At 41.8% G+C, this 27641-nt stretch overlaps 1 long non-coding RNA gene across 1 annotated transcript in view; it reads left to right on the forward strand.

Annotated features, from left to right (window-relative positions):
• Positions 1 to 20085, forward strand: part of LOC144587918 (uncharacterized) — a 108188-nt gene extending 88103 nt beyond the window's left edge. Inside the window, exon 3 of the long non-coding RNA XR_013543170.1 lies at positions 2103 to 20085. This is a non-coding gene — a long non-coding RNA (uncharacterized LOC144587918). The remainder of the gene's footprint in view (positions 1 to 2102) is intronic.
• The last annotated feature ends 7556 nt before the right edge of the window (positions 20086 to 27641 follow it).

Consider the following 27641-nt stretch of genomic DNA (forward strand, 5'->3'; position numbering starts at 1 on the left):
TTTCTTCCAGTTGTTTGAGAACAGGTCTCACTTCACTTTCTAAAACTGCAGATTCTTCATCAAAACATTCTTCTTAGATGGGATCTCTTCTATATTGTTTTTGGTAAATTGTTTCCATCTTCACTTTATTTTACCCTGATCAGAAAACATATTCCCATATTGATCCTTCAGCATCCCTAATACACTAGATGGTACCCAGTATGGTGCATAGGATAGAGTGACAGACTAAACTCTGGAAACAAGAATTCAAATCCTCAGTTTGGCATGGAAATTCATTGAGTTGAGACACTCTTTATATAACACACTTGCCTTGAAAGCTCTATTAGGGTTGTTGTAAGTCAGTTCTGACTTGATGGCATATATCAAACTAAAGCACTATATAAGGAATAATGTAGCAAATAGGATTATGCTTCAATACTGACTTGGCATAGAAAAGGTGCATCATTGCCTATGTTTGAATGAGGGAAGTTGGATCTGGGTTGTTTTTTTTTCCTTTGAGAAATCACCCATTCTGTTAGTGTGGGGTACAATAGGATAGGGTAGAAGCATCACATTAGAACTGCAGAGCTGGAAGGAACCCTATGGATCATCAAGTTCATTCTCTGTCAAGGAGGCACAGTGGGGAATTGAACTTCTAACCTTTAACTCCACAGCCAAATACGTAAACCACTGAGCTACCCAGCAGTCTAATATAGTAATATAACATGGTATGATATTATACAGCATGCTATGAAATGCTAGGATAATAAACTCAGTACAATACAGTACATACTACAGGATGTGTAATACTACAAACTGCATTATACTTTAATGAAACAAGATCCAAAGTGGTAGGAGTGTTTCTCCATTCCACCAAAACTAAAAAAAAAAAAAAAGAATCCTGTGGCAGCTTATACAGCAGGAGATTTTGCGAATAGCGTGCATCTGAGTAAGTGTGTGATAATGCAACCCAGCTTGTGCTATAAATAAATATGTTATTCTTTAAAGTGGTAGAGGACTCTTTGCTGTTTTTGATAAATCAGTCTATTTTTGGAAATGGAAATCTCTCTGTGTAATACCGCAGTAGTGGAAAAGTACTGCCCACTGCTCTCATCTTTCTGCTCTTGGCAAGGGAGAGGATGCCTTTAAAAAGCTTTAGCTTTAAAGTTAAACTCATTCCACCCTGAGAGCCTTACAAATTCTGTACAAGCCCCAAACAAGTTTTTTAAAAAAATCAACATGTAATTTGTTAAATGCTTGTACAAATTTGCTCTCCAAGCAGTGCTCCTGCATACAGTGGCAGGCTGCACAGGAAGGGAGTTGACTTGCTTGGGATTCTACCTCACCCACATCAAGTCCTTGTATGATTGTGTCCTACGTATTCCATATTTCCACAGTCTAAAGGTAAGACGGTTGACAGTCAAATCACCATGGCTGTGAGAATAAGCCATTCCATATCACTGTTCTTTTACCCTCCTGAACTCTTTCACTCTGCAGCTCCTTGCAAACAAAGCAGCAGTGGCTAAGCTGTTTAGGACAGAACCACTGAACAATGAAATGCCTACTGTGCCAGTGACGAGCCCTGTGGCAAACTGGTCTTCGCAAACAGCTGCCCCTATTTTGCTGAGTGCAGCAGCTTTCCAACCACAATCCCATGGCAGTTGGAGGCAGACATGTTTGCCTGACAGAGGGTGCGAGCACATTGCCTAAAAAATCCAAGAGTTGTTTCAGGGTATCGATTTGGGTCATGTTGTTGTTCCCATCTTTATGGTGCAGTCTCAATTGAAACAGGATGATTTGGTGCAGGAAACCACATTGTTCTTTAAATCATGTTAAATGGACCCAGGTTGGCATTTTGATCCACCCATGGGTCTGTCCTGACTCCACTTGTCTTTGTCTATAACTGTCCTGTCTGAAGGTTATGTTTTTCCGAATGTTTGCACTGGGAGTTTTTTCTTTTTTTTAATTCCTTCAAATCTACAAATAATTTTTTGGCTTTTTAAAATTTTAAGTGACATAGCCCTGCATCAATGTTGCAGGTAGTGTATTTTTCTGCAGTTCAAACATTGCTTTGCATCTCCTTTGACAATCTGCTATTAACTGTAGACCTTCTTGTGCAATAGGCTGGCAAAATTTGCAAATGCAACAATAAAGAAAGCAGAAAAAGAAAAAAAGAAAGAAAAAGAACCCAAGAAGAATTCAGATGTAAGAAAAAGAAAAAAAGAAGGAAAAGCTGGCATAGTGTTTGTATAGAGAAGTAAAAGTCACCAGATGGAAGGTAAACCACATGTCAATAACAAGCCAGCAAGATTCCAGCGCTTATGTGATGCAGCACTAAAGTAAAACAGTTTATTTTTAAAAAAAAAATTAAAAGGGAAACAGTATGGACAGCAGGCATAATTACTGATTTATTGATGGCATCCTACACCACCTCCAACACATCACCAAGATGTCAACACAGGGTACACCCACACACACAAAATAAAATGCCACAGCCGTTCACACAACCAAAAACAGGTTAAAAAAAACCAACGTGATAAAATAAACAATCTCTCAACAGGTGTGAAAAAAGAAAAAATTCCTCAAAGAAAAGTGCAAGTTTCCTTTACACTTACAATATAATTGGGAAATTTTGAATCAATTTGCATTGTGCTAAACACAGAGTAATTAGAATTGTATATTACAATGTAGTTGCACCCAGAGTTGGTGCTTTGTTTTGTTTTTTAGTACCTCGAGAGTAAAACTCACTCTTGATGTTCCTGGAAGTCTCTTCTGGCTTGCAAGTGGAGATTTTATTGGCCTGTGCCAATAAAAAAATTCAGAGCCAAGTACATTTTTTTAAAAAAACACAAATGTGTTGTCACTGAAAGACCCTAGCTAAAAGTGGTAAGATATTACCTTATGATATTATCATTTTTCAAAGCCTATGTGAAGTGTTCATCTGGCAGCAAAAAGAGAATAAAGACAATACCAAATAAAGCTCTGCAGGAAAGATATTCCATCATTAGAGTGCCACTGCAGAATTGGCCCTTTCCCTGGATCCGTCTCATGCCTCATTTGATGAACAATGCAGAGTTTTCTTCTAGTAGTGTACCAGATTGGAACATTAAAGTGTTTAGAACATGTTTCTAAAAATAATTAATAACTTATTGCTTTTAGAGAAGCAATAAAGTACTTATCTAAAAATAATTTATTACATACTTAAATGATGGCTCTACTGACCTTTTTCATCTCACCTTTTGTTATTTTGAGTACTTTGAACTAAAGAATTCTTTACCCTTTTAAAGAAAAAGACAAAATGACCCCAAATACTACCAAAACACCCCCTGAAAGAATGTTTTAAGCAATTAGTCAGCATTACTCATTGCAGCAAAAATGAAATGTTGGTACAGTTTAAGTCCCTTTATCCCAAAGTAATATTAGCTCCTTTTCTAGCACTTCAGAGGTAACCTAATGCCATATTTTGCAAGATGGGTAATTCTAAGTTTTGCACTGTATCCACATCCACAACTTCTCTAATCATTACCCTTGTCATAAGAAGTGAGTCATAGCAGGAATCTTCTTGCCATGGGAAGAGTAGGAAGAAACGTGGAGGGGCAGGCAAAAAGAAAAAAGGAATATTTACCCAAGAGTTAAAATGTGGGAACAGCTAGTGCATGATTTTAGGCCCCAGTCAGGCAACATTAGTTCACCTTCTCAGGTTGCCTTTGGCATGAACTAGATTTAAACCACCAAAGCCTTCTGCATCATTCATTTGTCTCACTCCATAGCTTTAAAAAAATCTATAGAGGCAATGGTCCTATCCTGGCAACGTCTGTATTGTGTTCTAAAGCCTTCTTTCCATCCTTCTCCGAAAGAGCCCTATTTGTGCCTTGTTCAGATTTGCAATTATTCCTTAGAAGGAAAGCTACCAGTGCTACCACCACCCTAACGAGGAGAAAGGAGTCTTGCTATGGTCATATAATCATAGAATGATTGAGTTGGGTGACTAACTGCAAAGCAAAAACAATAAAAACACAGTCCCCTATATTCTCACTATCCTTCATCCTCAAGTTATAGATGGTGAAGGTGAAGCTTCTGTTGGAAAATGCTAAATCACAGGCCCTTTAGCCCCGTCACCGCCCTGTCACTCACCACACACCCCTCATAATCCGTCCTCACAGAACCTGTCAGATGGAGCAGCTTTAGCTGCATTGTGAGGTTCTGAATGCAAACTGATTGGGAGCAGGCAGGGTCCAAGCTAAACAGGGTAAGCGGACTGTATCCGGTGGCACTGACTCCAAAGGGGAGAACAGGGGCATACGCTGGCCTGTGTTTATGCAATCCCTCCCCTCCCCCACCCCTCTGTTTTCATTCTCCTCTGAATTGACTTTGAGTGAGGTGAACCTGAAGGGACCCTTGCAAAGGCCAGGTCATTGGCTGAAAGGAAAAGGCTTGACAGATGGTGGGGAGTTTGCAGCCATAGCAGCAGCAGCACCAAGCTCTGGGGGGGGATAGAGTTTGCTTCTTGGGCTGAGCTGCATGTCTGTGTCTTTCTGATTATTTTGTACAGGGCTCTCTCTCTCTCTCTCTCTCTCTCTCTCTCTCTGCCTGTATCTATTTCTCAATCTGGGCTCTTCCATGCCACCAAAATGCTTAGCTCACTCCATTGTCTGGGAGACTAATTTGCACTGTAAATCCGATGCTTATCTTACATGACAGCTTACTATGGGGTTTATTGCAGTTCTCCAAGACAAGCTGAGCAGAGACAAGCGAGGGAGTGTTTGCTGCAGTGAGGGATGCCCTCCTGGCTTAATACCGTTCTCCTCCAATCACAACAAGGTGTATCATTTCTTGGGGGCTTTTGTGTTCCTCCTGGGTGTCCTTGCTTTTTACAGACCCCTCCATATACATAGAGATGCAGAAGGTCTCTGTCTTAAATTATAAACATTACCATTAAACTGCTTAGAACTCCCTGTGCTTTATGAACAAAAGAGGATTGTGTTACAAAAGGTTTCTACTTTCTCTGTTGTCTTTGCAGAGAATGGATGTTATAGGGTAGAAATACTTCCCAGGGCAAGAAACAAAGTTCACCTCCTAGGGCCGGGGCAGCCACTTTTTGGCTCTCCTATGATTGTCAGACTACAGCTCCCATCATCCTTTGCCTCAATAGCTAATAATAATGGATAAGAAAATGTGCTGCCCAACAACCCTTGGGGGCCATGAGCATGTCTGCCCCTGCCTACTCTTGGGGTATGCACCAAAAAATTAGTAAGAATTTATTTCTGAGCTAGACCATTCAAATTTCAGTATGAATTAGTTGAAGCTTCCTGCCCCTTAAGCCATGAGTATTCCTGACAAGTGTATTGTCTCCAGTGTGTTATATGTCACTGGTATATTTGAAAGGGCTGGCCTGAAACACTAGGATGTTTGGCCTGGGCACTGGTACAATAATCCTCACTGGCCATTTTCCTTATTTCCAATCTCTTAGCCCTTTCTAATTCAAAGCTCCAGCTTTGTAGGCTCCGATTCCTCAGTGTGCCTCTTTGACGGGGTCTGGACTTGATGATCCATAGGATTCCTTTCGGCTCTGCAGTTCTAAGACGACGACAATGATTTCTCAGTGGAGTGGGGAGTACAGTGACTCCTTCTCTGTTTGAGACAGACAAACAAATTCCCCCATGCATCTAATAAATGTTAGTTTGGTATAGCCTTCTGCCGGCTGCACTTTTTCTACTGGCATGCAAGGGCCCTAACTAGGGTGGAGCGACTGGGGCTTTACCCCAAAGCACCATGATTTAGAGGGCACTGAAATCTAGAGATGAATCTCTTAGTGAATGTTAGGAAAACAAACTGTAACGTCACCCACCCACCCACCCACCCCATTTAATTTCATTTCCTATGAAATGAAAGCATATTTCCTCTTTTCAGGGAGCACTTCCTTTTCCTCTTCCTTTTCCTTTGGAGGGGCTTGTTTCCATGCACCAAGGCAGAGAGGGTGGGTGACGATACTGACCGCCCAAGTGCCAAAAAGTGGTAGTTATGGCTCTGTAAGTTAAAAAAAGAAGAAAAGGAATTAAGCTCCTAGGAAATAACCATGTTTGTTGTAGAAAGTACTAGGGAATGTTTTGTAACACTTCAGAGACTAACAAATCCACTACAGCATAAGCTTTCATGGACTGGAGTCAGATGAAGTAATCCATGAAAGCCAAAGTCATAGTTAAGGTACTGAGAGATTTTCTAATTTTAAAATAATACATTCCTCTCATGGGAAAGTATTCCATCATGTGAGCCTGCATCTTCAGTCCAGGTCTGGCACAACTTTACCATTCCGGTGACAGTTAAGCTGCAGACCACCATGACTGCCACCTGAACAGAAAATTCATACTAACTTTTTCTGTCAGGGAAGAAATGTTGCAGGTCAGCAGACCAATTAAGCTGGAACCCACCCCTGCCTATAGACTGTCAATGGAGAGATAAGTAGCAATAAACTGACCTAATGTGAAGAATATTTCAGACCTCCCAATGACCAAAGGTTTTGGAGTCCTCCTGACCCATGATAGCCAGAACGTCCCACATTCAGAGGTTAATTCTTGGTAGCTGAATAGAAGATGCTGAAGTCTTGTAACTGTAAGACTGCCAATAGCTGGTGGACTGTGGTTTCAAGAGGCATTGATATTCTAGACATTTTTTAATCCTTAAGAATTAGCAGATGGTGGATTTGTCCAACCCCCTGTTAAATTTTCCCTGGTGAAACCTATATTGATTCCTATTCTGAATCCTAAAAAGCAACTTACATGTGTTCAGTCTTGGATCACTTTGTACTTGGGAAATCCGACTTGCCTTGATATTGAGTCGAGAGACAACCATTTGCATTGTAAATAGACCCTCTGTCCAATCCATCCTAGCTGGGGATAATTAAACTTGTAGTCTAACATGTCTGGAAGGTCTTGTTTGGGGAAAATCAGATGTAAAGATTTATCTCACATTGGACAGAAACTGAACCTTGCAGCCACACCTTGTCTGGATTACCAATTCCAATCTCCTTCTATTACTAGCAGTATATGCCAATTCGTTATGTGAGCGTATATACAGAACTTAGTACTTGTGCCCAACTGTCTTTACATACGTTTATTTATTTATATTCCATCTTTCTTCCATGGAACTGTTGGACTTTTACAACCATGGATAATGTCTATAGCTTGTTTGCTTGGGAAGGACCTTTCTGGGCTGGCTATATTAGGTATCCTTCAGTCTTGAGAGACTATGGTAACATGCTCTGATTAGAAGACTTGGAACAGTGTCTAGTGTGGCCGAGAAGGCCAATTTGGGAGTGACAATCCCTTCCACACTGAAGACAAAACCAATCTGTCCCCTGTCCAGTTCCCTGATTTTGCTGCTTTCGGGAATGCCTCTCTGCCTTGGCCTGCTGAACAAGTGTCTCTTCAAACTGGGAGAGGAAATGCTGCACTGCCTGCCTCCAGGCTGAACGCTCAGATGTCAATGTTTCCATCTGTTGAGGTCCATTCCTAAGGCCTTCAGATCCCGCTTGCAGATACCCTTGTATCACAGCTGTAGTCTCCCTCTGGGGCGCTTTCCCCGCACTAATTCTCCATACAGGAGATCTTTTGGAATCCGACCATCAGCCATTCTCATGACATGCCTGAGCCAATGTAGACATCACTGTTTCAGCAATGTATACATGCTAAAATTTCTGGCTATTTGGAACTTTGTCCTGCCAGGTGATACCAAAAATCCGTCAGAGGCAACGCATATGGAAGGTGTTCAGCTTCCTCTCCTGCTGTGCACAAAGGATCCAGGACCCACTGCAGAACAGGGGTGTACTCAGTACACAGGCTCTATAGACCTGGATCTTGGTATATGCCATCAGCTTCTTTTTAAGCCATACTCTCTTTGTGAGTCTAGAGCACATGGTAGCTGCTTTGCCAATGCATTTATCCAGCTCGACATCTAGGGAGAGAGTGTCAGAGATCATTAAGCTAAGGTACCCAAAGTCATGAACAACCTCCAGTTCGTGTGTGGATATGGTAATAGAGGGAGGTGAGTCCACACCCTGGCCCATGACTTGTGTTTTCTTCAGGCTGCATCATTGGCAAAGAGGAAGTCCCACAGGTATTTCAGATGGACTTTGGTCTTCACTCTCAATCTAGAGAGATTAAAGAGCTTTCCATCTGATCTAGTCCGGAGATACCTTCTGTTGCAGTTCCAAAGATGTGCTTCAGCACTACAGCAAAAAAAAAAAAAAAAAAAAAAAAAAAAAAATCCCAAACAGGTTCAGCGTGAGGACACAGCCCTGTTTCACTCCACTTCAAATGTCAAAGGGATCTGATGTTGAGCCATCAAAAACTAAAGTGCCCTTCATTTCCTCAAGAAAGGACCTGATGATGTTAAGGAGTCTTGAGGTGGACATCCAATCTTGGGAATTATTTTAAAAAGGCCATCCCTGCTAACCAAATCAAAAGCCTTTGTAAGATCTGTGAAGGCCACAAAGAGTGGCTGTCGTTGCCTGAGGGAAAATATGTCAGTGGTGATTCTGGAGTGAGATGACTGTTCATCCAGCACTGGCCAAACTTCCTACCTCAGAATTCAAACAGAGCCCCTCCTCTCTGCGGAGAGTTCTCCTTTCCTTCTCTTTAGTCTATTGAAGTCTGTTGGAAGCATTTTGTTATATCATTTAGTTTGCTGTTGACCCATTCACAACTGTAAGTAATTGAATATTTTTTATATTCTTTTTTCTACAAATGTCTCCGAATGAGTTACTGAGACCGTAAGTGCCAGTTAATGAAAATGGGTGGGCTCTGAGGAACTTGAAGCTATCCTCCTCTGTGAATCACTGTACTTCTACTGCATAGCACAAGGAATTTTTACCAGAAATTCAAAACTCTACAACATGAGCATGACCTGCACTCATGCTTCTCCCTTCCACTCTGTCCTCACTAAAGGAAGGTTAGGCTGATAAAGCATGGCTGATTCAAGGTCGCCTAGTTTCTTGACTCATGAAACTCAAACCTGGATCCCCCAAATCTTAGTCCACCATTCAACCTCTACATCTCAGTGGTCCCTGCGGGCCCAGAAACACTGGCTATTTGATCTGTTTTCAATATACCTTGAAAACTGACAAGAGGCCGATATTACCAATACCCCTGTGCAAGCCCAAACACCAGAAAGTAAGAAACGAGGTGGTTTGTTGTTTTTTTTCCTCTCCCAGAGGCTCACAGTCTGAGCTCTTGCTAAGATAAGGGCCTGCAGAAGCAAGCAAGCGTGAGATAAGGAGCTTTTGCACACAGGTGTTGCTCTGACATATCTAGGCACGATGTGAGGAATTCAAAGATTCTGTGAGTCTATTATCTATTCAGCACCTGCTTTTTGGTGTGCCCAAGACATTCGCTCAACCAGCCAAGGAAATTCATGGACTGAATCAATATCAAATTCAATCCACAGCGGAAATAAAAAAGGGTGGAGAAATGTCAAAATGTGTTTGTTTTTTCCCCTGAAATGAACTCCCAGTATCCTGGCATATATTAATTATGTTCAAAACAACAAAATATTTTTTTGAATCGCTTCAGCTAAGCCAGCAAGTTGCTGAAAGAGCCTCCTTCAAAGAACTATGGTTTCAGCAAAGCCTGAAGTTTGTGGATGTCTGAGGTTGAGAAGGGAAAGGAGGCAGCCAAGCTTCAACCACAGAGAGGAGCTATTCTCAGCACCCAAACCTTGCCAGGATCTGTGTGGTCAATGGTTGGATATGTAAGGACTGTTCATTCCCCTAGTTGTGGAAAGGAAGCTTTCCATGCAACTCTGCCACTGAGCTGCTGTTCTCGGGCTTGGCATCTGCATGCTAGAGAATACCAGCCCTGTGTGCCCCATGGGTTGGGGACCAGGGGCTGAAGGGTCTCTTGTGCTCAGGTCCTGAGAGCTTCCCTCTGCAGAGTATTAACAGGGTCTCTGAAGTTCTCCTTGCTAAACAGTTGGCTAGTTCGGACAGGGTCTCTGGCCTGGGTTCAGAGCATCACAAAGGACTAGCATTCCCTAGCACGTGCACAAGGCATCCTTCCCGACTGTTATTATGCAGGCTTTCATCAATGTACCATTCGCCTCTGCTGCTCCCTCCTAGCGGGAACATTAGAAACGTAATTGCATTGAAAGCCCTCCTACTGCTTGGCCTTGCTGTGTTTCACTGGATGTAGCAATAGCTCTCAGTGGAGGAAAGAGATAAGAAAGAACTCTAATTCTCCCGAGGAGAGCACTCAGTGCTTGATTGGCTTCTTTTATTTAAAAGGGGGGGGGGCACCAGCGGAGATTCAAACCCAGGTCTCCTGAGTCCTAGTCAGTCAGCCTGTCCACTGCAGTATATTGGGTAACTACACTTGTGACTAAAATACGCACAGCGGGGGAATAGGAAAGACATTCCTTGAGATATGCACTGGTTTCCATGCAAGAAAGGGGGGGGGATTCTCACAACCCAAAACAGAATTTAGACAGAACAATTCTGAGAAATGCAGCAAAAACGAATCCGACACTGGTCCATGTTCCTGGTATTAGCACCGGATGCCAGGACAGAGCATCATAGCCCTGCTGAAATTAAATCTTGGAAGAAAGTGAGCGCTCACTCTGGCTCACCGTAGCCCACTCAGAACCTGGAATGTTATTTCTAAAAAGAACAAGTCTAATAACATGCGGACACCATCTGCAAGTGAGCAGTAATAGGACAGTGCCTTGAGTCCACTGCCAGGAGAAAGGTAGCCTAGAAGTGCAGTAAACAACAAAAAAACAACCCATCGTTTTTGGAAAAGGTAAGCTGGGATAGTCTGTTGCAGCATGAAATTTCATGGATCACAATCCACTTCCTCAGATGCATGGAATACAAAACTCATTGGCATCACACTGGCTGAAATCCTGTTTGGCCAGCTCTGCTAAAGTTGATGACATCCGTTTTTTAGAAATAAAGACATTCTGATTCCATTCCACTCCTGGAATGCTCTTTGCCATTGGGAACCGTGGAAGGCAAGGGAAGTCTGCCATTTCTGAAAATCAATGCTGTTGAGATCAATAGGATTTCAGCTCCTGCACTGCAGTGCCCTCCATGCACCTGAGGAAACAAGAGTGTGATCCATGAAAGCCCGTACTAATATAAACCTTTTAGGATTAAAGCTTCTACAAAACTCCTCCCTTTTTTTGTCGCAAGAAAATTATGAATTTTAAAATTGGAGGGGGTTTATTTTGATTTTTCTGCCCTTCCTACTTGTGCTCATGCATGGGAAGAAAACAAAACAAATGCTTCATGTTTTAATATTCTGACAAACATTGGGCATTGTTAATGACATTTTTAGACCTCCTGAAAAAGAAATAAAAGCATTTTTGTTTCTTTTTAGACAAAGAAGAGTGGCACACAGAATGTAGCTTTTATGTTGCAACCTCCTTCCAGGACTGGACATTTTAAAATGGAAAGATTGCACGAGGCGGGGTCCTTTCAAGCTGCTGGGAAAGGACTCCCAAGAATAACAGTCAGAAGCTAGAATGTTTCCAAGCATTTGCAGCCTAGATGCAGTTTAGATATTTCGATACAAAGGAGGCACCTGTCCAGTCACTTCTTTTGGCCCCCAGTTCTGTTGCATTCACTCAGACTGTTTTTCTACTAGCAAAACTGAACAGCTACTAGCAGTCATTAGCAAGCAAAGGCAGAGGAGTGGATCATGCAGCAGAACCAGCTTTGATGCAGTCATCATCTCTGTGTAAAGACCTGTCAACCATATGCAGAAAGGTTTCAGTGATTACATGCCACAAAAAGAGTAGCTATGTATTTTGCAGAGCTGTGGTTAGTTAGACCTTAAAGTGCTCCTATATACAGTAGTTTCATTTTGAGACTAACTTTTCAGACTTGATGAAGTAAACTGACCCCATTCATATTGGTGTTAATTCCTCCTGCCACCTATGATGATGATAGATCTATGATTAACACAGAGAGAATGAAGCATCTGAGGTTGACCTTGAAGTTGATATACCACTTTCTCATTTAGAATGGGTTGAGGTATTCTAATCACACTGTTCTTGAGGCTGATGGATCCAAGGAGCATAGGCATGAGCACATAAGATGCACTGGCAACAAGCAGGATCTTCCAAATGACTCAAGACAGAAACGTTATAATAAAGAAAAAGGGTTTATTAAAAGAAATTAGAATGGAATATGAAATCAGTTACGCAAGATTTTTTTTAAAAGCCTACTAAAACGGCTAAAATACTCATTTTTCTGGTGATGGGAATGCTCTGTCCGTACCAAATACTTTGCATTGCAAGTATACCTGCAAAAGTGACCTGATGTATTTCAGGCAGGCAGCTTCATTCATGCAGCATCTGGCAAGCAAGATTCCAAACAGATATTTCCCAACCCACTGCTTCTGAGTTTAAAAGGCACCTTTCTTTTCTGCAGGAAAAAAAATGCTACGAGCATGTGAGCATCTTCTAGTTTGGGACCATTCTAAAGCATTGTGGCTATATTTCCCCATACACAGAAGACAGAGAGCGGGATCGTTTTGAGGAAAAGAGCCAGACAGCTGTTCTATAAGAGCTAAGTATTACTGATCAGGATATGTCCATCTGTATCTCACTTGAGTCAATGTACAGTATATATAGACACCGAGAGACAAGAAGAGTCAATCCGGGCAGCTAAATCTGTTGCCTTGGTACATTTTCTCTCCAATATGGCTTTGAGACACAAAACATAGCTATACTGAAGTCAAGAGGGATGTCAAAATCAATCTACAGCACAGCATATATCATGTATGCAGTGCAAATAACTAATCAGAGAACACAGCTATTTAATCTGCACAGTGAGCAGAAGAATGTCAGCCTAGGGTTGTTTTCAAACTTACACCATTCGTTCAGAACAATGTATAAATTATCACACAGCTCGTTGTCTCAGTACCTGGCATGATGAAGCAGCACCAAGAGGTGTAGATAAAAATCTTACATTCCTGTTTTTTCCCCCCATCATGAATCACTGCATTTTTCTCTTGGCTAGTCCATGTACGGTGGGTGATGATTTTCAAAAAGGTCTTTTGAAGGAAAAATACATGGTTTTGACAAATTGTGGCGTTCCTACCATTTGGCAAAGGAGAAATAAAACAACCTCTTGCAGTGTTGCAGCTGCTCAGAACTACTAGAGGAGACGCATCCAACTTGTCTAAATGTTGCTGACTTTCCCCCTCGTCTCCTCTGTTTTCTGGCAGGTTCTAGAAAAGATTGTCCAAAGCAACCATCAGACATGATCTGGAGACTGCCTGAAGATCTTTAAAGCATCACATGGGAAGCCATGGGGACAATGCAGAGAGGATTGGTAGCAAAAGCATCCAACATACTCCAATGGCTGTGACCAGTGTCCCTACTGCTGATGTTGGGTTGGTAAAGAACAGCATCTCAGCAGTGACCAGTGGCAAGGGGGTTATGGGCATTGCAGTGGCCAGCAAAGTTCCATTCACCACAAAGAAGAAGGACAAAGCTAGTTGTGCCCTGTTCACAGCTCACCTATTCATAGCATGTCGTTAACACAAGATATTTTAGGATTTCAAGCAAACATATCAGGGAGAAAACAAACTATAAACTAATATAACAGTAGGGAGGGGATAATCAGTTGTTTACCTTGGAACATACAGACATAATTGAAACCCCACACGTCTTTTTTGTGTACACAAGAGACCATCCTTCAGGGAATCCCACTGAATCATGCCAGAAAGAATGCCTGCTCTGGCCCTGTGTCAGAAAGGTATATGACAGCTCTCAAAGGGGAAGGATGATCAACACATTCTTTTCCCCTTAATCCAAACAGTGCCATCAGCGATCCATATATCATAACAATACGGCAGTATGGATAGGCTGTCAGTAAGGACCAGAAGTTTGTTGTTCCTATAGTTGTTCAATCAATCAAATAATGTATTGCCATTGTAAGTATATACATACAACAAAATCCACACAGACACCCAGAGACCAGACCCACATGCACACACATAAAAATTCCCCAAACACTCCCCACCCATTTAAAATCCCCCCTAAGAATACAAACATCTACACCGCAGGCTAAGTAACACAGTCCAACTAACTAGTCACTACTGGTGGTCTTTAAGCTCATTATTAGGTGCAATTATAGCTCTGGGATAAAAACTATTCAGAAAACGTGTAGTCCGAGTCTTAATTGTTCTGTATCTTCTGCCAGACGGCAACAGCTCAAAAAAGTTGTAAGCAGGATGGGAAAAGTCTCTAAGGATGTTGTGTGACTTCCTCAGACAGCGGAATGTGAAGATGTCATCCAGGGTTGGTAGCTGGAGCCCGATGATATTCTGGGCAATGTTAATGGTTCTCTATAGAGCTTTTTTGTCCGCTACAGAGCTGCTCCCAAACCATACAAGAATGCCATAGGTTAGGGCACTCTCAATGGTGCTACAATAGTAGGACAGAAGTAAATGCAGAGATAAATTCAACTTTCCAAGCATTCTCAGGAAATATAGCCTCTTCTGTGCCCCTTTCACTAGCATGTTAGCATTTATAGTCCATGAGAGGTCCTCTGAGATGTAAGTGCCCAGAAATTTAAAACTACCAACTCTCTCCGCTTCCTCACCATTTATGTACAGTGGTAAATGTACATTTCTCTTCCTCCTAAAATCAATTATGAGTTCTTTAGTTTTTTGATGTTAAGTGTAAGATTATTTTCTTTACACCACAGTATCAACCCTTGTACTTCCGTTCTGTAAGCAGACTCTTTGTTCTTATTTATGAGCCTCACCACTGTCATATCATCCGCAAATTTAATAATTGTGTTGGTGTTATACAGTGGGGTGCAATCATGTGTGTACAGGGAATAGAGGAAGGGACTTAGCACACAGCCCTGGGGAGCTCCTGTACTTAGTACCAGGGTAGAAGAATGGTGAGATCCCATCCTTACTGACTGTGGCTTATCTGTCAGAAAGTCTTTTACCCACATGCAAATCTTCTGACGTAATCCCAGGTTGTTCATTTTAAAAAAACAATCTGTTGAGTAGAATGGTATTAAAAGCAGAGCTATAATCCACAAACAACAGCCTCACATAAGTTCCCTGTTGTTCTAAGTGACTCAATACAGTATGGAGAGCAATGTTGTTGTTGTTGCTGCTGTTTCCTTCTAAAACTCAGTTGGTGTGGGATGTAGAATTTTCTGTGGCTGAGTCAAACATCTGATTTACAAGACAGGAAAACCATCGTCTGGCTGCAGGGTAAAATTGTCTGATTGCTCCACTGTGCCTTGAAATGTCTCCCTTTTTGCCATTTAGCAGCTTATAGGGCAATAATCTTGGCTTTAAAAAATTTTCCCTTTATGAGCAAGAAAGCACCTAATGCAGAGGATGGCCGTACTCATGGGATTCTGCCATCATGCTCTGGTAAGTCAGACAGAGTTGTCCTGGGTCTCCAGTCCCATATTCACTCTAAGTGTATTTTGGCTACTCATCCAGTGTGAACCCATTATGTGAAGCATTAGGTATTACATTACAGATTTATTCCCCATCACACACATTCACCCACCCATAATTACCACTTGACAGGATGAAGAATCCTCCCTGTGTTCCTTCCTGTGTGTAATTTTTTTATAGATACCAGAATTGCTAGTCCTTTTTGACCAAATGACAATCTTCCTTGTTCTCTCCCCACACTCCTCTGTTTTCCCCAAGTAAGGCAAAGAACTCTTCTGGGAAGTGGTGTGGTGTCCTATCTCACCACAGCAATTTACTAGCAGTGCCCTATTTGTCTGTGGAGCTTAACGAGTAATGCCTTCATTGCATGCTAAGATGACACAGCCAAGAAAGAAAGAGCAGCCCATAGGCAGTCCTACTGCCACACCATAGGCTGCCTAGTCATAGGATGCAAGTGCACTGTTGCTTTCTTTCCTCAGTCAGCTTTCAAAATCACCCTAACCTCTACCACCCTTTTCTTTTTGTTAAATGAAATCAAGCTCTCCAATGCCTGAAAAGATGTGACTGCAAGAAAAGGCAATATCACAGCTGAGAGCCCTCTATGAGCACACAAAGAATGGACAGCACATGACTCTTCTTGAAGTGATAGAAAACAAATGATTGGAATGGCATCAAAGTAAGCCTCTCAGGTTTATTCTCAGGGCCAAAAACAAACATGGCTTTGTTGCAGGAGGTGATACTGCAGGAGGTGATACCTTTATCCCATATCACTTCAACCTTCTTCTCTCTCTAACGTGTGCTCGCGCACAGACATACACACGAAGGCAAGGTGGTTCAGGTCCTATTAGAAATATAAGCCAGTATCAGTCAGTGGTACTGAGTCAGGAGTCTTGCCTCCTTGGAGTGAGGCTAGCCAGGATCACCCAGAGCTGATGGAGTCACATGCCCTGCCACCTGTGAGTCCTTGGGTAAACTGCACAGTCTTAGAATGCCACCAGGAGGAGGAATTGGCAACCCCTTATGAGTGTCTACATCTGGGGAGCCCTACGAGTGTCATCACAATACAGAATCAATTTGACAGCCCGTAATTACCTTTAGATTGTACCTACTCTCTTTTTGCCCCCAGCAGAGCTTGTAACAGGTTAAGCCAGAAGAAGCAATTTCAGCTGGAAAAGTGTCCCCCCCAGCCAATCCCAAGCCCCCAGTCACCCCAGCACTGTTCATCATCGTCATCAGCATAGACCTGCAGAGCTGGAAGGGACCCTATGAATCATCAAGTCCAGCCCCTGCCAAGGAAGAAATGGTAGAGTTGAAATTTTCCAGAGTAAAACCTAGGAGAAACGGAGAATCCAAGAGGGACTGATAAAGGAGAGATCTTGAATATGCAGGCAAGCTAATGAGAAGTTCAAAATCTGCTCAAATCATCAACTTGCTATCTCAAGCCATTTTCCTTACCCTGATAGTACAGCAAACAGCAGCCAAGTTAACTCAGATTTGGCCCCTGAAAATCTGAATAGTTAGCACTTCCCTCTTTAGAAAGAAATAATGTTATTGATATAGGAAAACTGGCATTTTAATAGAAATGTAATGATACAGGAACAATAACAGGAATGTGTGAACAGCTCACAAGTTTCCAGTCATGTCCATTCATGTTTATTGTTACAATAGTCTGTGCTTTTGATGGCAATATCCTGTGCCATCTTCAGCAGGGAAGGCAAGATGTCAACTCAAACAAAACTAACCTTAAATACCTCCAGATACAATCAAAACCAGCTGAGTGGACATTCAGACCCAATCCAGGCAGATTAACATTAAAGAGCCAGTCCCCCACAATGGCCCCACAATAACAGGAATCCTAGTACCAGCTAGTTAAGGTGGAGATGCAGGGAGCAGTGGCTGTCCCTTCACCTCTCAGAAACAAAAGCAGGATGTCATCCTCTCCCAGAGAGTTTCAAAGGAGAAAATATGAGAAGGAGGAAAGTGGTTATCTCAGTTTAACCACTGCAAGCCCATGTGGCACAGTGCTTAAATTGCAGTACTGCAGTCAAGCCTCTGCTCATGCGTTCAATTAGCTGACTTGAGGTTCACTTACTCTACCATCCATCCATCCTGGATGTTGGTGGTTCTTTCGCCATTGCCAAAGCCTCATCAGAAGGCCATTCTGGGTTTTTGAAAGCCCTTCCCCATTAATACCAGAGGAACATATAAAGTTGCCTTAGACTAACCATAGGTCTACCTAGTTGAGTTTTGTCTGCATTAACTAATAGTAGCTATTCAGGGTCCCAAGCAGAATTGTTCCCAGCATCAGTTGGAGATGCCAAAAAACTGCATGTGTGACTTTCTATGCATAGAGCACCTCCTCTGCCACTGAACAGCAGTTGAGAGTGGACTGCAGGTACAGTGGATACAGGCCATGTGTAGATTAAGTGCTGTATTATATCACATGATCCTATTATTCCACAATCATAGCACAGCAGCATGTTCTGGTTGCAGACACACCCTAATGCTGTAATACCTGTAAACCAGATGGGATCAGGTACTTAGGGGAAATGAATAGGACCACATTAACTGCCTATCTGCCTTTTCTTTTATCCCTCTGCTCTTTCTTCTTTCCAATTTTCCAACTTGTTAAATTTTAAGCCAAAGTTCAGCACTTAGTTTAGGAGTGGAAAACGTTCTTGATGGATGCAAGAGGAAACCAGAGGTTACAATTCTGAGGATCCAGGCCTCTTGCAGAACAGTCCAGGCTGCTCAATTCCTTTGGAGAGCATTTTTATGTATACCGCTTAAATATGTTTCTGCTTAAACCAAACACTCTATAATGAAAACATCAACTCTGTATTGGTGAGAAATGTGCATTTGATTATACATCTAGTTTTTGCTTCACAAAAATGTCACAGCATGGCTAACACATGCCACACAAGAGATGCTCAAAGCCATTTTTTGGGGGGGGGGTCATCAGGTGTGAAACGATCCCTACACATGGGTGGGCTGGCCAAGAAGTGGACTGCTTCAGGCATTAGAAATTAAGGAAAACAATAAAGTGATATCACTAGAAGGTGATATCTAGTGCATCAAGCCTTTGGAATAGGGAAGCTCTACTGCATCTGATGCACCACCTCAGGCAGAAAATGGCACAGGTCTTAAATGAATCCCAGATTCCAATAAAGCTTGTCCTTTTCTTCCCTTTTCTATCAAGCTTTACCACCTCAAAACAACAGCACCCAATCGGAGCTGACACATAATACACTACAGGACCCTTAGCTATACCATCGAGAGCGCACTGTAGAGTTAAGGGCTATGTACAGTGGCAGAGACAAGCATTGACTCTTCATTGTTAAAACATGAGCATTTTTGTTTCTGGGTTTTGATTGTTACTTTTCCTCCCTTGGGGGAAAGGATTTGTTTTGCAGCACATAGCCGGGGATATTAATCTCTGTATTTTGAAGCACAATAAACTTTTGAGATATAACCCTTCTGTTGGCTTTGATCCTTGCTTGAATAAAAAGGAATAAGCAGAAATATCTGCCCAACAGAGGGGATGGGTGGGTAGCCTTGCTGCAGGAGGGAAAGCTCTGCTGCAAAGGGATAGCCCGTAGCCACTTTTTAATGATCAAACACAGATGTTGTGCAGCTTGGCTCCAGCAGGACTGAGAGAATTAAATGAAGGGGGGAAGAAGGTCATGAACTGGTGATGCACTGCTGCAGAAGCGAGCAATGAGCTTCTACATTCATCCCTTTGCTTCTTTTCTAAAGGGCCGTGTAATTCCCAACCATGTAAGCACAGCCTGGAAAACATTTATTTTTTGGACTACCAAGGAGTGATCCAGATAAGGATCTTTTGCAATATTGTGAGCTCTAGTAAATGAGCTATCAGGCAATCATAGAACAGTAGAGTTGGAAGGTGCTTATAAGGCCATCAAATCCAGCCCCCTGCTCAGTTCAGGAATCGAAGTTAAAGTATACGTGACAGATGGCTGTCTAGCTTTCTCTTGAACGCCTCTAGCGTTGGAGAGTTCAACACCTGCTGAGGTAATAAGTACCATTGTTACACTGCTCTCACATGAACATTGTTTTGTTTAATCACATAAAGAAAATTAAGTCTGTAAAATGATGTACCTATACTGAAAAAGAGGGATTATGCTCATCACCATGGACATAATTCATGAACACTGTCCAGTAGGTATCAGGTTATTTCTGCACCTGTATTTTTGCATATAAATGTGTTGAGTTACCAGATGGAGGGCTCCCTGCACTTCCAAATGGTCCTTAGGATACTTGAAATCACATATCATTTTATTGTTGATTGCCCTTGTATTGCAATGAAAGTAACCATTCATGGATGGCAGGATGAAATACCTACCCCTGCAAGATGACATCTTTGCAGTGTTGTTTGAAGTTGTTAACTGTAAACATTTCCCTTCTACTGCTTGGGTGCTAATCCACACCCCTTTGAGCGTTGTCCCTGGGTGGCATGTCACTGAGTAAACATGATGGCATCACAATATTTTTTAGCCACTTCAATTTGACTATTTGGAGACTTCATGGACCACAGCTCTTGGACCAGTAGCTCACATGGCAGTGAACAGATTACCATATTTGTCTGATTTGGAGGCATACCCCAAATGTTACTGAAATCTTTTGTTCAAATTGCTTTCATTTTTTGTCAGCCCTCAAATGTGGCTGATAATCCCATATATTCCAGTTGCCCTTGTTCTTATTTTAAGGATACTTCAGACATAAAACTACGGTAATGCTTTCATCTGTGACCACCACACTGCTGTTATTTGGAATTGGGTTATTCCACCCTGAGAATATATTGTATGTGGTATTCCCTCACCTCTCCTTCCCACTACAGTGATTTTTATCTCACACACACACACACACACACACACACACACACACACACACACACGCACACGCACACACACGCACACACACACACACACACACACACACACACACACACACACACACAAAATTCAAAACAAGGGGGATTAAGTACACTAATTTATACCAAAATTAAAGACAAAACAAAAGGTGACACAGGCATGTTTGGTGGGGACACAGGAGAGGCCTTCTCTATTGCTGCTCATAGACTCTGGAACTCCCTCCCACAGGAGGCCAGATTGGCCCCATCTCTGCTATAAAATAAATAAATGTATTTGTCATAAAACAAAATTTCAAAATCCATACTTCATTATAGCCTTTCTGGGAGATACAGAATAAGATTTTTGCACAAGATATTATTTTCTGAGATGCTACCCGTCCAGAATCTAAACAAGAAAACTATGGCTTTTCAACCAAAATTAATTAGAGGCAGAGTTTTAGATTTCTGTTATGCAGAAATTGATTGATTGATTGATTTTAAGCAGAAAATTCAGCACAGTTGTGAAAACAAATACTGTATCCTTAAAGCTTTGGTACAGTTAAATGAGTTGCAGAGCTAAAGTTACTATGGGCTGTTTAGCATTTCTCTACCCCCGCATAAAAGTAGGCCAATGAAGCTTATGAAAGTTTCTAACAACCCTATTACAGACTAATGTCTGCAAGAAAGTGCTTGCTAAAGGATGAGTTTGCTTGAGTAAATAATAATGGTCCAATCAAGTAATTTATTTACTGTAGGACTCAATATTCTCCAGGTGTATCAGTAGTCAGCAGAAGCTACATAGAAGAGTTAATGGGCTGAATCTGGAACAGGTTAGTCATGCTATCCTGAAATCAGTGACCTAGATGCAGATATTAAACAAAACCTTTGGCTAAAATTCCCTTCCAGAGGAGGATAAGAGGACAGTGGTCAAGCAACTAATGTCACTCATGGGTAAAACTGATAATCTAATTCTATATCAATCAGGCCTCTTCTGCAGATAAAAACTGCCTTGGTCACCCACTGTAAGTGGGTGTACTGTACATTAGTGAGTAGCACAAGGATAGGAAGCATGGGGGTCATCCAGATGCTGTTTGACTGAAGTTCCCAACATCCCTTGCCAATATAGCCAATAGTGAAGAATCATGAGAGCAGCAATCCAGCAAGATATGGAAGGACATGTTTTCCCCATCCTTAGGAAAGGTGACACTGAGCTAAAGTGGTCAAAAAGGCATCTTCTTATGTTTCCTAGACTATATCCTCCAACCTATTATAACTATATTAAGGCTTATCCACAAAGAATCATAGAAAAGTGAAGTTGGAAGGGGCCTACAAGGCCATCAAGTCTGACCCCCTGCTCAACACAGGAATACAATCAAAGCATATATGTGAGGTGATTATCCAAGTTTTTCTTGAATGCCTTCACTGTTGGAGCACTCACCAAATTCCAAAGGTAAATGGTTCCACTGTTGTACTGCTCTAACAGTTAGGAAGTTTTTCCTGACATTCAACCGAAATCTAGCTTCCTTTAACTTGATGCCATTGTTGCCTGTCCTGGGCTCTGGGATGATCGAGAACAGATCTTCCCCCTCCTCTGTATCACAATATTTGAAAAGTGCTATCATATCACCCCTCAGTGTTCTTTTCTCAAGGCTAAACATACCCAATTCTTTCAGCCTTTCCTCATAAGGCTTGGTTTCCAGCCCCCTGATCATCCTTGTCGCCCTCCTATGAAATTGTTCCAGTTTGTTAGCATCCTTCTTAAAGTGTGGTGTTCAGAACTGGACACAATACTCAAGGTGATGCCTAACATATTAAGACTTTAGACCTGCTGTAATATTTGCATAGCATAAAACTGTGTGAAAAACAGTTCTCAAGAAAGATACAGTACTACATGAGCAATTTTATTTTATTTATGCATGTACTATAGTAGCTTCTGACAGTTCACTGCCCCTGCTGCATGGACTGACAGATGTCTGGCACAAACAGTGAATTGTTTTATTATGGGCCCTGTAGAGAGGGAACACATTCAGGAACTTTAAAGAACCCAGGATATTCTGCAAAGCTACATCCTTCCTCTCCATTCTCCTATGTGGTTGCCAGCTCCACTCTTCTCTTGACAGTAGACATGATTTATAAGGCTCCACTCATTTTTCTGCAAGCCTGGAGAAGAGGCCACCAAACTCATTTTTCTGCTGACCTTTCTCAGCCATTCCCACTTAAAATGGGTTTCCATCTTCCAGGCTTGGGGCAGGACAGAACCTTCTGGAGCACTTTGATCAACATGGGCACACACTGCAGCAATTGATGCTCCTTCCCTTGTAAAGGCCACTGAAGAAAAATTAACAGAACTGTACAGTCTGTCTTTGCTACATTTAGGCTTTCCAATAGCAGCCTGCACCAATTCCTGAAGACTTTCTTCCTGCAAATATATTGCTCACAGGCCCAGAATCAATGCTGGTTTTTGTTTGTTTGTTTGCTTGCTTGCTTGCTTGCTTGCTTGCTTGTTTTGTCTTGTCTTGTCTTGTCTTTGCAAGCCCAAAGAAAACTGCTCCTCAAGACAGAGGATGCGCTCTTATGGCAGTTTCCTGTACTCTTTTGCAGGCGGTGTTGAGATCTTCAGCATGCTCTGCTCAACAAATTACATTGTGGATACATCCACCTGCTTTCTAGCACTTGTCAGCTCCTAGTGTCTTCCTGACTTGCACCTGAGATCCAGTCCCTTACATTCATTCCCTTGTTTCAGAAATTTGTGAGCTGTTGATGAGCATATCAAAAACAAGACCAAGTGACGTGAACAACAGCAGAGGGGCAAGTGAAACAAATGCAGGTAGTTCGAGCACAAGAACTATGCTACTTGTTACTAATATTTAAACAATTATATGTCATCAAGTCAATTCTAACTTTCCAGATTTTCTAGGTATACAGTACTCAGAAGTGGTTTACCATTCCTTCTTCTGGAGTCTCCCTGGGACATTGCAGCTTGTCCGAGGCCACACAGGCTGGCTCTTCTCCCAGAAGGTACAGCGGGGAATCAAACTCCCAACTTCTGACTCTGCAGCCAGATACTAACTCACTGAGCTACACAGCCAGTTACTTGTTAGTAGGGACTACAAAAAAAAAGAATGTCCACCCAAATTGTCCTTGTGGAGATTCCATCCCGGAAAAGATCAGCCTGGAAAGCAGGAGCCACCCTATCCTGTAATGATCTCTAAGTTTCTGTATAAATGCTATTGTTGTTTTTAGAAATGGGTCAGCTGTTGAACTGAAGGTGCACTACATTTAGGCCCTGAGCAAGATGATGTATGCTAGCTTGCTACATTCTGCGGCCCATGAAGATGAATGCTGTCCATTCATGCGTAACAGTCGAACAGAGGCTCAGTAAAATCTATTTCTAGAAAAATTAAGTTTGGATTATAAAAAGCATGCAAATCCAGGCTTAACTAACCTGCCATCTCCTTTCCAATGGCATAAAAGATCACAGGGAGTCAGATAAGTGTGGTTTAAACCATTTTCAGCATGTGTTGTGTGATTTCTGCATGAGTACAGAAATCTCTCTTTTTAAAATAAATAATCAAAACAAGAATGGCCATTTAGAAGAGCAAGCCAGCAAATGGCTGCCGTGGCTGAAGTGATGCCAACTTTAGAATTACCCTTTATGGGATGTAGCAACTATGCAGCAAATTTGGAGGCTTGGTGGAAGTGGACAGCAGCTGAAAATGAAAAAGCACATTGCAGGAGCATCCTGTTTCTTTCAGTTTTTGCTATAGCCATCTTATATTTGGCTTGTGAAAAAAGACTTCTGAAAAACAAATTATACTTTCTTTCTGATCCATAGCTGGTGAATTCCCTACCACATAGACCAAGCTGGCCCCCTCCATGTCGTCCGTCCACCAGCAGATAAAAGTCTGTCTGTCTGTCTGTCTGTCTGTCTGTCTGTCTGTCTGTCTGTGTCTGTCTGTCTGTCTGTCTGTCTTTCTTTCTTTCTTTCTTTCTTTCTTTGACCACCTTTCTCCCCATTGGGACTCAAGGCGGCTCACAATAGAAAAAACAACAAATTTTAAAAACACTATATAAATATCACATTTTAGAAAAACTGAACATATATTCAGATTTTAAAAAATCAAGTTTAAAAATAATTTTTAAAACAGGCTTTTAATATGTGAACAGCTGCTGCAGAAGGGCTTTTAAGGGAGAGTTAAATTGTTATCTTTCTAAATGTGTTTTAAATGAATTTCATATAATACCCTTTAATAATTAATTGTTTTAATAGTGTGATTTATTATATTTTTAATTATATTAATATTTGTGTTCTTAAATTTTTTGTAAGGCACCTAGAGGGAGAAAGGCAGCGTAGAAATTAGAGAGAGAGAGAAAGAGAGAGAAGCAGTTGTTTGTTTTTAATTAATAAATCAATCACATTAGCATAAATCTGTATATGAATAACCATTTTTTCAGCAGTAAAGGGCATTTTTAATTTTATATCCACTGACAGGAAAGCAAATCCCATCGAAATCAGTGCAATTTACCTCTCAAGAAATATAGCTAGGATTGAGTTATTTGTTTATAGACAATGTATGCCAGGACTGAGGAATGTGTGGCTCCTCCAGATACGGTACTCCTTGATTCCAGCTTCCATCCAAATGTTGGAAACCACTGCCTTGTGCCCTGATATTCTTCCTTGATTCAATTTGGATTCGGGGGTGGGGGGACAAAATACAGCAGTCGAGATGGGCAAATTAATCACAATGTATCAAAAAAGAGATTTACATACAGTTCCATTCTGATGGAAATTTCCATAGCAGAGATAGCTCACTTTAGAATACAGAAGCTGAGGCAGTATAAGTATTCTAAGATCACCTGTCCCTACCACGGAAATTACAGGACTGTTAATGCAGAAGACAAGAAGGAACACATTTGCTATTTAACAGAAAATCACTCCCATCCTCCTCTGTGAGTATTTAAACTTTAAATATGGGATGATGATCCTTTTTTGGGAGAAGGAGGTCATTCTACAGGTTATAAACTTCCAGACAGCAGGGCAAAAGCCAAAAATGGGTAAGGCCATACAAATACACATTATTCACACGCACTCAGCACCTGTAAAGCAAGTATGTATGGGGAGAAATGCTGTCTGCTGGCTTCAATGGGAGCCTTCTTGCAACCTTTATTCCCATGTTGGAGCTTTGGAAGGAGATGTAACACACATGGAGGGAAACTATAAAAGAAAGGTATCCATGTGGACATATCTCCTGAAGAATTCTGAGTTGTAGACCAAGAACACAAAAACACATAACTCTACTATAACGTTACTTTCCCTAAGCATGAACCTGCCCAATATACCCACCTCCTTGCCCCTTGTTGTTGTTTGGTCGTTAAGTCATGTCCGATTCTTCATGACCCCATGAACTAGAGCACACCAGGCCCTCCTGTCTTCCACTGCTTCCCGGAGTTGGGTCAAATTCATGTTGGTAGCTTCGCTGACACTGTCCAATCATCTCGTCCTCTGTCGTCCCCCTCTCCTCTTGCTGTCACATTTTCCCAACATCAGGGTCTTTTCCAGGGAGATTTCTCTTTTCATGAGATGGCCAAAGTATTGAAGCTTCAGCTTCAGTATCTGTTCTTCCAGTGAGCACTCAGGGTTGATTTCCTTCAGAATGGATAGGTTTGTTCTCCTTGCAGTCCAGGGGACTCTCAAGAGTCTCCTCCAACACCACAATCAAAAGCAACAATTCGGCGGTCAGCCTTCTTTATGGTCCAGCTCTCACTTCCATACGTCACTACAAGAAAAACCATAGCTTTGACTATGTGGACCTTTGTCGGCAAGGTGATGCCTCTGCTTTTTAAGATGCTGTCTAGGTTGGTCATCGTTTTCCTCCCAAGAAGCAGGGGTCTTTTAATTTTGTGGCTGCTGTCCCTATCTGCAGTCATTATGGAGCCCAAGAAAGTAAAAAAACTGGCCCCATATCTTCCCCTTCTATTTGCCAGGAGGTGATGGAATCAGTGGCCATCATCTTGGGTTTTTTTGATGTTGAGCTTCAGACCTTTTTGTGTGTGTGTGTTCTCCTCTTTCATCCTCATTGAAAGGTTCTTTAATTCCTCCTCACTTTCTGCCATCAGAGTGGTATCATCTGCATATCTGAAGTTGTTGATATTTCTTCTGGCAATCTTAATTCTGGCTTGGGATTCCCCCAGTCCAGCCTTTCGCATGATGTATTCTGCATATGTTAAATAAGCAGGGAGACAATATACAGCCTTGTCATACTCCTTTCCCAAATTTGAACCAATCAGTTGTTCCATATCCAGTTCTAACTGTTGCTTCCTGTCCCACATATAGGTTTCTCAGGAGACAGATAAGGTGGTCAGGCACCACCATTTCTTGCCATAGTTTTCTCTGGTCCACGCAGTCAAAGGCTTTTGCATAGCCAATGAAGCAAAAGTAGATGTTTTTCTTGAACTCTGGCTTCCTCCATGATCCAGCACATGTTAGCAATTTGGTCTCTAGTTCCTCTGCCCCTTCAAAATCCAGCTTATACTTCTGGTAGTTCTCGGTCCACATACTGCTGAAGCCTACCTTGGAGGATTTTGAGCATAACCTTGCTAGCGTGTGAAATGAGTAAAATTGTATGGTAGTTGAAGCATTCTTTGGCACTGCCTTTCTTTGGGATTGGCATGTAGACTGATCTTTTCCAATCCTCTGGCCACTGTTGGGTTTTCCAAACTTGCTGGCATATTGAGTGTAGCACCTTAACAGCGTCATCTTTTAAAATTATAAATAGTTCAACTGGAATGCCATCTCCTCCACTGGCCTTGTTGTTAGCCATGCTTTCTAAGACCCACTTGACTTCACTCTCCAGGATGTCAGGCTCAAAGTCAGCAACCACACTATCTGGGTTGTCCTTTTTTAACAAGGTTAAAAAAAGGATCCAATAGGAAACTTCTTCTCCAAGCCTGTTGCAGTTATAGTGTGAAAGCTTGGTGAATTATATCTGGCTCATAACCTGATTGCTTCCTATTCCTGTGGCCAGTTTCTACATGCTTCCTAATCTTTTTACCCTCTCTTGCTTATATCCTGTGCAATAATATACCCCAAATCTTCTGTTACGTCACTGTCTTTGTTTTTAACATATACCATTTAACATATACAATTTAACAAACACAGTATAGTACGCATAATCCTGACCCTTTATCCAAACCTCTCTTACCCGTCAGCATTTCTACAGATGATTTCTTCTCTTATCAAGCAACCATGCATGTGATTCAGTAACCACATTTGATTAAGTGATCAACCCACATGACAAAGACAGCATCTTTAAAACTTCAGCTCAGACTGGCTCCAAGTCTAGCAGTGGGTAGATCTAAGT

Source organism: Pogona vitticeps, chromosome 1, assembly GCF_051106095.1.
Source record: "Pogona vitticeps strain Pit_001003342236 chromosome 1, PviZW2.1, whole genome shotgun sequence".
NCBI classification, from domain to species: Eukaryota; Metazoa; Chordata; class Lepidosauria; order Squamata; family Agamidae; genus Pogona; species Pogona vitticeps.